The sequence below is a fragment of the Vulpes vulpes genome, chromosome 8 (genome assembly GCF_048418805.1).
Source record: "Vulpes vulpes isolate BD-2025 chromosome 8, VulVul3, whole genome shotgun sequence".
NCBI lineage: Eukaryota > Metazoa > Chordata > Mammalia > Carnivora > Canidae > Vulpes > Vulpes vulpes.
This window is the reverse complement of record NC_132787.1, coordinates 323,810-337,150: the sequence shown is the minus strand read 5'-3', so window position 1 is coordinate 337,150 and position 13,341 is coordinate 323,810.

Here is a 13,341-nt window from a genome sequence, read left to right as displayed (position 1 = left end):
AAGCTCTCCACTCCTAAACTGATTTGAGGAGAGAGGATCACTGAAGTGATCTAGCAATGAGCCATAGCTGAAGGGGTTTCCTGAGTTCCATCTTGGTGTCTTTCCCTGTGACCCTCCAAGGCATACATTAATCCCTACCCCTAACCCCCTCTTCCTGGTATCTGTGAGCAAAATACATCTTCTTCTAAGCTTCTTTGTTTCCTTTTGTGGCTGCACCAACTTTACCATATCATATCCAACAGGCACATTCTTAGAACAATGAATCTACACAGTCAGCAATAGAAATATTCCTGGAAATCATTCCACCTAGGATAGCTGGCATTACCACATACACATGTGGCTGAAACAAAACACACATCACTAAGGATTCTTAAGTGTATCTCAACTGAAAGTCCTGTTACCTGGATCCAAAAATCAATCACCTCTTCAATATTACCTGACACAAAAGGAAATATCAGAGAGTGGAGCCCAGCAGTTTCAATCAATTGCAGGTCATGTATTTTGCAAAATTTAAAACACATGACTAGATAAACACAGTGGTAGGCCCTCCCACCCCTTAAGTGACTTCAGAGGGGATCATGCAAGCTGGAGGCATTGAATTTGAGCTTCTTCAGCTTTATGATGAATCTGCCTCTGATCATGATAGACCTTCCACCTCATTCATATCTTATTTTACATCTTCTAACAACTTTTTATAGTGTTCTTTAAAAAGTCTTGCACATATTTTTATATTTATTTCTATGTATAACACAATATTTATTATAAAAGGGATGGTTTCTCTATTACATTTTCTAATTGCTTATTGGTATAAAGAAACATTATATTGATCATGTTGACTGAGCTCAGAGTCCTCATAACTTCATGCAAGTTTTCGTTTTATTTTATAGAATGTGATTGTGGGCAATTATTATGCTGTGTTAATGCTTTTTAACCTCCCTCCAATCCTTATCTATTTTCCTTCTTGCATTAGCCGTAACCTGCAGTGAAATGTTGAAAGGTAGTGTTGGTCAGACATCCTTAAGTTGTCATGACTAATGGAAATATTTATGAACTTTTACTATGATTTTAGTATAATATTTTTGGAGAAAACCATAAATTAAAGAACATTCATTCTATTCCGGTGTAGTAATGAATCATATTTCTATATCATCGAGGATAACCATAAGTTCTTGTCCTTTATCAAGTGGATATTTCTCATGCTGAATCATCATTACATCTTTACAAAAGGTATGTCTCTTTTGCATAATATAAGTTTTATAATTAAATGTCTCATTTCTTTAGTATTTTTTCTTTCCAGGCTATTGGTATAATTGGGATTGATTTGTTTTGTCTTTTTTATTACTTAGGGGATATTTTATTTATGAAATGAGTTAAGTATCATTTACTTATTTTCTATTCTCTGCAACTGTTTCTGTGAGATAAGAATGCCTTTATGCTAGGCCTCCCTGCAAAACTTTCTGGAGGTGAAGGTAAAGTGAGATCTTTTTAACATTTAAATTTCATCTTTACTAAATTTTGGTATTTTTTGTAGAAAGTTATTCCTTCTTTCCATGTAATATATTGTTCAACATTTTGTATAATAATTAAAATTATCTATTGATTTTGTATTGTTAACATTCATATTTTTATATTTATTTACTTCTTTTCTGAATTCATACTGTGAGAGAGTTGTAATAACTGTTTATGATTCAGATGATTGTTTTATTATTTAGTTTCATTTTAATATCATTAATTTTCATCAGGTTTTTTTTTCTTGTTACTTTCATTCCTAAACACTTCACAAGTTATATTTTTATGCCATTTTAATGTATAAACTATTTGGAGCTTTATTATTAGAAGAGGTCTCCTGCCTACATGAACAAAACTGCCTATTATATGCTTTTATGATATTAATTATATCAATACATTTGTTGTACTAAATATGAGGTTTTAGCATAGGTTTGTAGTCCCATGACTTTGGCTACACTAAAGTGATATATCTGATATATTTGTCCCAACTATTTATTTTTAATTTTCTATAGTATTTTCTTCATAGAAAAATCTCCTGTCAGTAACATATAGTTGGATTTTGTTTTACATTTTTAGGTACTTTAAATCCAACTCAAAGTGTTTTAAAAATAATTCATATTTTATTTTATGGTGGTTGAAATTTAGCTTTTTATTTATTTACATTTCTATTCTAAAATTTTAAATTATTAAATAGGTAATACATTTTCTTATGTGACAGATATTTAAATATGGTATTGGATTTCATTTTTGTTTGTTACACTGCTCCAGTTTGCCTTTTTTGTTGTCACCCATAGAAAGGGCACTCACGGACATTCTTCTTTAAAGAGCCCAACTTAATGAATTGTGTTAGTGAACATAGTTTTCAGAAAATTATACAAATGGACTTGGGGGTTAGCATTCTTCCTTGATAAGCTCTGCTGCAACCAACCAATCCTAAATGGGTACAACAAGAACTGTTACCTATCAATTGTTGGCTTTACTTGTGAGTCTGTTTTTGCTTTTGCCTTTTTAAGTCTTGTCTTTGTTTTTTGTGAGAGAAATTTTAAACTGTTCCCCCTCATGTATTTACAAAAGTATGAGTAGATTCTCAGTGCATTAACTTGCCTTAATACATTCTTTGACACTTAATATGATCATTCCCTGAAACATGCCTATATTCCCTTCTAAATCTTCATTTTGCCAGCCTCACAACACAACTTGGTTTAACATCATTTCTGGGTTCCTAGAATCTTGGCTCCTTTTCCTTTGGCTAATCTGATGGTTGACTAGTCTCACTGGGCATCAGTGACCAGGAGCTTTCGCTTTCTGAGAGAATCTCATCCTTAGCCACGTCTAATTCCATTTCTTCCATTAGGGGCAGAGACATTAGAAATCCCTTTCGTTAATCATTTGGCCATCTTGTCCTCACTGCAAACTTCAGGAAGCATGGTTTTCTGTTTTATTTCTGTTTTCCTCCTGGTCTGGGTTAATATATATTTTAAAACTCTTTGTTACTTTTGTTTTTATAGATATCTGGACTTTTCTACTCTTTTGAAAATGCTGAAAGATTGAAATCTGCCCTTGTTCAGATGTCAGTCTGCAAGCTTCTGAGAATCCCTCAGGGACTGGGATGCTCACCTTTTCACAACCTGGTCATGCAAACTATTTATGAAGATTGTAGCCTGGTTATAACCATATGGTTGAGAGACTTTCCCTTTGTCACATCCTACTCCTCTGCTACTATTTTAGTTTATTTGTAGACAGAGTCCATGTAGTACCTTGTCTGGTCTGTCTTCCTTGACCTGTGCTTGAAGCTGTGAAACTCTTGCTAACAATTATCTGAGTTAATCTAAGACCAGCTTCTTTCCTCTTTAAGGAGGAATTTAATTAGATTTTTATACAACAACAACAACAAAAAGATTTTTATACAACAGACTGTATGTAATTACAGCCCAATATATACATATGGTCACTATTTGTGGGGGTCACTCTTGGAAGTTAATTTCTGTTTTTTTTTAAGATTTACTTATTTTTTCATGAAAGAAACACAGGGAGAGAGGCAGAAACATAGGCAGAGGGAGAAGCAGGCTCCCTCTGGGCAACCTGATGTGAGACTTGATCCCAGGACCCCAGGATCACGACCTGAGCTGAAGGCAGATGCTCAACCAGTGAGCCACCTAGGCACCCCAGGAGTTACTTTCTTCTTTTTTAAAAAGAGTTTATTTATTTATTCATGAGAGACTCACGGGGGGGGGGGGCAGAGACACAGGCAGAGGGAGAAGCAGGGTCCATGCAGGGAACCCAATGTGGGACTTGATCCTGGGACCCCGGAGTCATGCCCTGAGCCGAAGGCAGATGCTCAACTGCTGAGGCACCCAGGTGTCCCCAGAATTTAGTTTCTTATAGGAATCTGCCATATTTATCTAATGTAAGAACATCTAATTCAAATAGACTGACCTACATCAAAGAAAATAAATATTTGTAAATATTTAATGAATTAAAGTTAGTTCACTATGCTTGGGAGGACAACGAGATCTCCCTTTTATTCAAACCACTATAATTTATTTTAATTTAAGTTATAAAACTGAATTAATTCCTAGAGAGAGAGGGATAGAAAAACTTGCAATGTTTGTGAGAAAGGTCTTTCTCTCCTGGAAGCTGCTACAATAAAACCACAAAACAATGAATGAACCAAACAACAAAAGCAGCAACAACACAGACTATGGCAATTATCTACCCTGTGCTTCTGGTAACCACAAGTCTGATCTATTTTTTCTACATGTTTCTTTTTCTTTTTTTTTAATATTTCACAAAAAGTGACATTATATGGTATTTGTTTTCATTGATTTATTTCACTTGGCATAATGTCTTCAAGGTCCATTTATGTTGTTGCAAATGGTAGGATTTCCTCATTATTTGTAGATGAATAGTATTGTATATATATCATGGCTTCTTTATCCACCCACCTATCAATAGACACTTGGGTCGTTTACAATCACTTTCATTGTTTGTAAACAACACTACTATGTGTATGGGACTGTAGAAATCTTTTTGAGTTAATATTTTCACTTCCTTTGTTTGTACTCCCAATGGAATTTCTGGATAATATGATAATTCTATTTTTAATTTTTTGAGGATTCTTTATACTATTTTCCATAGTGGTTGTGACAATTGACAATGTCACCAACAGGACACAAGGGTTCCCTTTACTCCACATTCCACATCTGCACTAGCATTTGTTATTTCTCTCTCTTCTTTTTTTTTTTTTTTTTGGATAATGGCCATATAGCAGGTGTGTGGTGATATCTCCTTGTGATTTTAATTTGCATCATCCTAATGATCAATGATGTTGTGCATCTTTTCATGTACCTGTTTCCCTTTTGTATATCTTTTGTTGGGGGGAAATGTCTTTTATCTGTCATCTATTTTAAAATTGGGTTATTTATTTTTGCTAACAAGTTGTTTGATTTCTTGACACATTTTGGATATTAATCTCTTATCAGATATATGGTTTGCAAATAATTTTTTTCCACTCTATTGGTTATCACTTCACTTTTTTGATGTTTCCTTTCACTATGTAAAAGCTCTTTAGGTTATGTAATCCCACTAGTTTATTTTTGATGTTGTTGCTTGTGCTTTAGAGGCCATATCCAAAAATTATTACAAAGACCCTCGTTTAGAAGTTTATTCCTATGTTCTTCTGTACGTTTCAAGTCTTAAATTTAAGTCTTTAACCCATTTCAAGTTAATTTTTATGAGTGGTGTAAGATATGGGACCAATTTCAGGGATCCCTGGGTGGCTCAGTGGTTTGGCGCCTGCCTTTGGCCCAGGACGTGATCCTGGAGTCCCGGGATCAAGTTCCACATAGGGCTTCTGGCCTGGAGCCTGCTTCTCCCTCTGCCTGTGTCTCTGCCTCTCTCTCTCTCTCTCTCTCTATGTCATGAATAAATTTAAAAAAATAAAATCTTTAAAGAAAAAAAAAAGATATGGGACCAATTTCATTCTTTTATGTGTAAATATCCAATTATCATTTTTCTTTCTTTCTTTCTTTCTTTCTTTCTTTCTTTCTTTCTTTCTTTCTTCTTCTTTCTTTCTTCAACATAGCACAACTTATTAAACAAACCGTCTTTCTCCATTGAATATATCTGGCTCTTTGGTCAATTATTAGTTGATTTGGATTTAAATCTGGGTCTTCAATTCTGTTCCATTGTTTTTGTTGTTGTTGTTGGTTTTTACAACAGCACCATACTGTATTCATAACAATAGCTTCATAGTGTATCTTGAAATCAGGAACTGGACACCTCTTTCCCACCTCCTTCAGGATTTCTTTGTTTTTTGTGGTCCCGTGTAAATTTTAAGTGTTTTTTCTATTTCTGTAAAGCATGTCACTGAATCTTGATAGGGATTGCATTGAATCTATATGGTTTTTGATAGTATTAGTACCTTAACAATATTAATTCCTCCAATCCCTGAACATGGGTTAGCTTTCCATTTATTTGTGTCTTCTTTAATTTTTGAAATATATATCTTGTGGTTTTCAGCAGAGATCTTTTACCTCCTTAAATTTATTTCTAAATATTTGATGGTTTTTGATGCTGTCATAAATTATACCAATTCTTTATTTCTTTTTTAGAAAATTATTTGCTAATACATAGAAATGCTATTGATTTTTGCATGTTAATTTTGTATTCTGCAACTTTACTGAATTGTTTAGATATAACAGGCTTTTGGTTGAAGCTTTTGGATTTTCTAAATATAAAATCATGTTTCCTGCAAATAGAAAAAGTGTTATCTTTTCCTTTCCAATTCTGATACCTTTTATTTATTTTTCTTGCCTTATCACTCTAGTGAGTACCATATTGAATAAGAATAGTGAGAGAGGACACCCTTGTGTTGTTACCAATCTTAGAGGAAAAGTTTTCAACCTTTTATCATTGATGATGATGTGGGCTTGTCATATATGGACTTTATTTTGTTGACATATGTTCCTTTGTGACTAATAGGGCAACAGTTTGTATCATGAATAGATGTTGAGTTTTGTCAAATGATTTTTCTGTGTCTATTAATATGATTATATGATTCTTTATTTCTTTTGGTTAATGTACTATATCACTTTGGTTGATTTGCATATGTTGAACCACTCGTGCATAAACAAAGATAAATCACTTGGTCGTGATGAACAATCCTTTTAATGTGCTGATGAATTGTATTTGCTAGCATTTTATTGAGAAGTTTTGCATCTATATTTATCATGGATATTGACCTATAGTTTTCTACTAGTGTACTTCTGTGGTTTTGGCATCAGGATAATCTCATCATTGTAAATAAGTTTGAGAGTGTTCTTCCTTTTTGATTTCAATATTATATTTTTATCATATGTATTATATATAGCATTATATCCAATGAAATAAGAAAATAAATTAAATACATAAGGGGGAAGGATAATTATTATTTTAAGGTAAAACTATCTTCTCAATAAGAAATTTGTGTATGCATTAAGATGGTTGAATTTTAATTTGATATTAATATTTGAAATGGATACCAAATTGGGTTTAAAACTTCTAGTTTTATGTGGTGTTGAGTTATCTCCTGCAACATGAAAATATTATTTTGCCATATATTTATTACTTGTCTTTTTATGTATGTAATAGTTTTATGAAAATTAATTAAAATCTTGCATCAATCTTTGTACATGATCTACTGATCATGTTTGTTTCTACTGATCATGAATGTTACACAATCAATGAAATATAATTACATTAAATATATTTACCTGTACGTAATTTTAGGAAAATTGAGCTTTTCTTTTTGACTTGACAATTAACTATATTGTGGACTTACAAACAAGGGCACTGAAATAACTGTGGTAAACTAATTAAACAGAGGGAGCACGGCAATCATAAATAATTATTTGTATTATCATTTCACACTCATTACTACCATGTTATCATGAATTACAAAGAAAGGAAGCAACCATATTAAAAACTCAAAAAAAATTTAGAGTACAAAATACCCTATTAAAGGTATGTTTTAAAAATTTTTTTAAAAGATTTTTATATATTTATTTGAGAGGGAGAGACAAAGATATAGAGAGAGTATGAACAGGGAGGAGAAGGAGAACCAGACTCCCAGCTAAGCAGGGAGCCTGATGCAGAGAGAAAAAATAAATTGAGCCAGATTTATAGGTTGTGCTTCATGTGACACAAGCACTGGCTGGAAATGGACTACTATGGCAGCATCTTAGTCCAACTCAAAGTTATTTCCTAATGACACTTGTAAGGAAGATATTATTAACAGACATACCTTTTCCACCTGCATAGTTATTTTCTTGTCTGGAATATAGTGTGGGACACATATTTACTGTGATTTAGGGCCAGTGGACTAGTGGTTTACGTTGATAACCAGGAACTTGAATGCAGCAAGAGTGAAGGATTACTGACCCCGTGGTCTGTTAGTAGATGAACGGACTTCCCTGAATGGTAAAAGGAATTGAGAATATTAATTTCTCACAAGACTACTGAGTAATTCATATCAGATATGGATCAGGTTATCAGTAACCTGATAAAGGCAATGACCCATTATCTTCCAGATTCTTTACCATCTACTTTATCACGGGTTCTCAGCAATAATATAGTCATGGTAGTAGAGCTAGGGTTCACAACATGGATTGCTTAATGTGGTAGCCCTGGAAATTACCTTCAGTAAGTGCACAATTTCCTGATGATGGTCATCAAAAATATACGGAGAAAAACAAAATGTTCATTGATGGATGGAAGGACCATGTGACATATACATACAGTGGAACATTATTTGGCATAAAAAAATGCAGGAAATTCTGCCACAATGACAACGTGGATGAACCTGGAGAAATTACAGTAAGTGAAAAATGCCAATCACAGCAAATACTTTATGATTCCAATTCTAGAAGGTATCTCAAGAAACCAAGCTCAAAGAAAAGACAAGAGGCCAAGCTCATAGAAGCAGAGAGTAGAATGGTGATTGCTTGGGGCTAAGAAGAGAAGAAAATGAGGAATTGCTATTCAAAGGGCTTCAACCTATTTAAATTACGCAAGTTGAACATGCTCTAGAGATGCTGTATAACACTGTGCAGAGCTACCATGTTCTATTGCACACAAAAATTCCTAAAAAGTGTAGGTCTCACGGTAAGTATCCTTCCTACAACAAAAAATGTAAATATCATAACCTGGGGCTACCAGCCAGTCATCATGCTTCAGTTTGAACACTGGTTTTTCCATCAAGGATGGGTAGTCATTTGCCCAGGCTCTGTTCTAGTTGTTATTTTGTACTTTTTGCCCAATTGCTTCTATTAATACCACTGTATCAGGACTCAACAAATGCCTTATTCACTATTATACCACATTGCAGGACAGCTTTAGGGCAATGCACTCACTTTACGAGAACAGAAGTTAGGCAGGGCATTCATTCCTATGGAATTCAGTGGAATCATCATGTGCCTCATCAAGCAGAATCAAGTGAACTTATGGAATGGTGGAATCACTTATAGGGGATTCAGTTGTTGGACCAACTGGCTGTTAGCACTTTACATAGTCGAGTTGTTGTCTCCAGGATATGATCTATACTCTGTGTTAGCAAACAATATATGAGGCCATTTATGCCATAATCAGACTATTGGCCCAAGTACCTTGGGTCAAAAAAGCAGTATCAGCTACCACATTAAAATCTGCTTACTCACTTTTTCCCCCCCTTGCTGTCTCTTTGACATTATGCTTTTCTGAATTAGTAAACTTACTGCTCGACAGAGAGAACATTTTACTGGGAGACGTAGCAATTGCTCCTGTCCCCTGGGTATTCATTTCACTGAACCAACAGGTAAACAAAATGCTTTGTATTCTTTTGGGTAACTCTCAGTGATTTAGCAAAAGATATTAATGGAAAGGAGAGGGGGGAGTGTGTAGCAGTAACCCAGGGAATTTTCCAGGATGCCTCCTAACACCATCGTGTTTGATGGTAAATATTAATGAAAAAGTAGAGTAATTCAACATGGCAAGACCACAAAGGTCCCAGATCCTTCATCAGTGGACTTTAAAGGACCCCATCAGTAAGTAGCTTATGGATTCTGAGTTTATTGTTGAGAACAAGGGGAATATGGAAGGAAAATATCAACTATTGTCTTTGATAGGATGCATATGTGAGGATTTAGAAGCTACCATTATTTTCTTCCCTTTTACCATTACTATAGTACATAAAATGTATTTATGACAGTTAATGATGTAATTTTTATCATACACAAATTAAGATTTTTTTGGACTGATATAGAACAATTTGGGATCCCTGGGTGGTGCAGCGGTTTAGCTCCTGCCTTTGGCCCAGGGCGCGATCCTGGAGACCCGGGATCGAGTCCCACGTCGGGCTCCCTGCATGGAGCCTGCTTCTCCCTCTGCCTATGTCTCTGCCTCTCTCTCTCTCTCTCTCTCTCACTGTGTGCCTATCATAAATAAATAAAATAAAATAAAAAATTTTAAAAAAGAACAATTAAAAAAATTATTTGAAATTTATACAGTGACTGTTGAGATATTACTTAGTGCCTGACACCTCAACAAACAACTTTCAGGTAATTAAGATTACAAGGTGAAGCTAATGTAGATTAAGTTAATCATTATTTAACCTCTACTTTAAGTAATTAGAGGGTGTTTGCAGGGTTAATTTATCCCATACGATCCCCATACTATTGTACTTTAAAAAATATATTTACTTATTTGACAGAATGAGAGAGAAAGAGCACATGCAGGGGGAGGGGTAGAGGGAGAGGGAGAACGAGACTCCCTGTGAACCAGGAGGCAGACCTGGGGCTCCATCCCAAGAACCTGGGATCATGAGCTGAGCCAAAGGCAGATGCTTGACTGACTGAGTCACCTGGGGGCCCCTTCTATTGTACTTCTAATTATCAATTATCATTGAAAAAATATAGCTAAAGGATAAATATGGAGAGTTTTAAGTGAAAATGAATGAATTTTATGACTAGGAATAAAAATTTCTCTAAAATATATCTCATAACATAATATTTTCTTTCATATCTGTGTCAGCCTACCACATGGTTTGCTGTAATAATAAATGGAAATGTTTCTTTTTCAGTGAAGAAATTAAGACTAAAAGATCATTTTGGTCCCTCTCAAAGGACTCACACTACAAGAAAAGAAAAAAAATAAACTATTGTATGTATTTTGACTCCTAGTAAGTTTGAGCTCTTCATTTTCCTTTCTTTTTCTTTCTCTCTTTCCTTTTCCTTTTCCTTTTTCTTTTCCTTTTCCTCCCCTTCCTTCCTTCCTTCCTTCCTTCCTTCCTTCCTTCCTTCCCTCCTTCCTTCCTTCCTTCCTTCCTTCCTTCCTTCCTTCCTTCCTATTTCTTCCTTCCTATCCCTCCTCCCCCTAATACTAGAGCCTCTGTGATCCTCAGGAGCTTGGCTTGGAGCCTGGGTACCTTAGTAACTTACTGATACTTCCCTCTCTCCCAGAGGACTATGTCCCAGAAGGTAAGAGAAACCTCAATGCTGTAATTATTTCAAAAAGTTACACCATTATGGCAAAACCAAAGCCAGTATGGATGACTCCTGCTGATATTCTGGTGGATTCTCTGAGATTCCAGATGGCTCAGGACCTCTACCTCCATATCCAAGACAATCCACTTTACCTCTTTAAAAGCATTCAGCATCCAAGAATGCAGGACAGAGAATATCCTGCCGGTTGATTCCTCAGGTTCCCTTTGTATACAATTCCTGGAACTGTTTCAGTATTAGCAAAGCACATTGGAAAAAATCACCTTGTGTCTCTTCCACAAAGGACTATAAATCATTTTTCAAGAAATCAATTACCTAAGGAAAGTGTAGTTGTCTAAATAGAGCAACAGGGGAAATTAGTCCAGTTTCTCTATGGGAAGAACTAAAACTGGAATGATAAACATGGATTTGGAGTTTTTTGGGGGGAGAGGGATTCATTATATCCTGACATAAAAGTTGTTTAGTACTTGTAGCATGGTCATTGATTGACTTTATGTTTGCCATCTCTAGAATTAAAACAATAAGAACAGGAAAACATTGGGATTCTGCTGCTTCATTTTCAGAATCTGACAAAATATCAATATAAGGTAAGAGTAAATTTTGAAACGTGAGTTTTACAAATAATTATTCATCAACTGACTACTTGTTTATTGGCTGCTCTAGGAGAGACTCTTTTCTAGGTATAAATGTCTTTGGGCATAAACTTATTAACATTAGAACAAGTTTGATAGGAATAAATCCGGGTAGTTAAAATGTTCTACAATCTTACCCCTGGAGAAGATTAGAAGAAGACAAATAGAATATACTTAAGAAACACTTCATGACTACTTCAGGGTGTCTTTTCACCTTCTGAGTATGTATTTTATGCCTCTTCAGATGTCAAGTATTATCTATTTAAAATTTTGCTCTTTTATGTTACAATGATTTGTATATTTAAGTTTTGATGGAACTGGTGATTAATGAAAGTATAACAGTAAGACACCATGCCACTTCTCTGTCAGCCATCTTTTTCTTGGGCAAGATATTACACTTCTCTCAGATTTCCTTATTCTTTTTAATCTTTTAACAATTTCTCTGATTTCTTCTCTCAACTTAAAATGGTTTATCCAAAAAATAATATCCCAATACTCATTAATTTTCAACCAAATTGGTGCTTACTATTTTGGTGTGCATCATAGAGTGAGCACAGAAAGTTGAGATAAAAATAATAACAGTTAATATCTGCCAAGTACTTATCCTGTCATAAATGGCACTAAGTTATTTACATGCATTGTCTAAGTATTTCCAAGAAAACTTTGGGAGGTATATTGTTTTCGTGCCTGGTTTCTGTGAGGATACAGTGGTATAGTACCTCGCCAGAAGTTCCATCAGGAACTTAAGTACCATAAGTAGGTTATATAGAGGATATAAGCAAGTTACATAAGTCACTTAGTCCAAGGTCCCAGTTAGTAAGTGTGAAAAGTAGCCCTGGATGTTCCTATATTTATACCTAAAGCTCTGCTAACCATCTGAGTGTTTCCAAGTCTTCAAGTTTTTCTGATTTTGGTTGTTCGATTACATTCACCATATATCTTTGTAATAGATGTTGATTAATTGCCTCCTGCCAGACACAGAAGGTTGTTGTGCTGGCGTATATGAGGACAAGTTGAAATTTTGATCTTAAGGAAGAACTCATTCATATTTATTAGGAATATGAAAATATGATGATAATAGCTACTATCATTGGGAACATGATTATGCAGAAATGTTTTAATCTAGGTTGAGAGATTAGAGAATTTATTTTGGGGATAAGAAACTTTAATTGAACTCAAGTACAAAAAGAGGTAAATCAGGTAAAGGAATCAGAACAGATTATTATAAAAGGTGGTAATCTGCAGTGATTAAGAATGCATGGATACTGGAGCCAGTTTTTTTTTTTTTTTTTTGTCTACAAAGTTCAATTCTGACCTTGTAGGTAGCTAATGAACAGATTTCATTTCTTTGTATCTTAGTTTCTCCACGTGTAAACTAGGAAATTGAATAGTACACACCTCAGAGTATGGTTGTATGGATTAAAAGAGCTACTATAAATGCATTTAGAAAAGTGGCTGGCATATAAAAAGTGCTTTATTATTATTATTATTATTATTATTATTATTATTATTAAGGCAGAACCATGCATATAGAGCCCTGAGAGGACAGAGTGACCCTATTTTAACACAATCAGTTCAAATCCTTCCTCAAGCTGTCTAGGAAATGAGGTATGAATGCGTGAAAAATCATATTTTGGGCAAATAAGAATAACAATCTTATTCAAATAACAATCCTTCATGTGTAT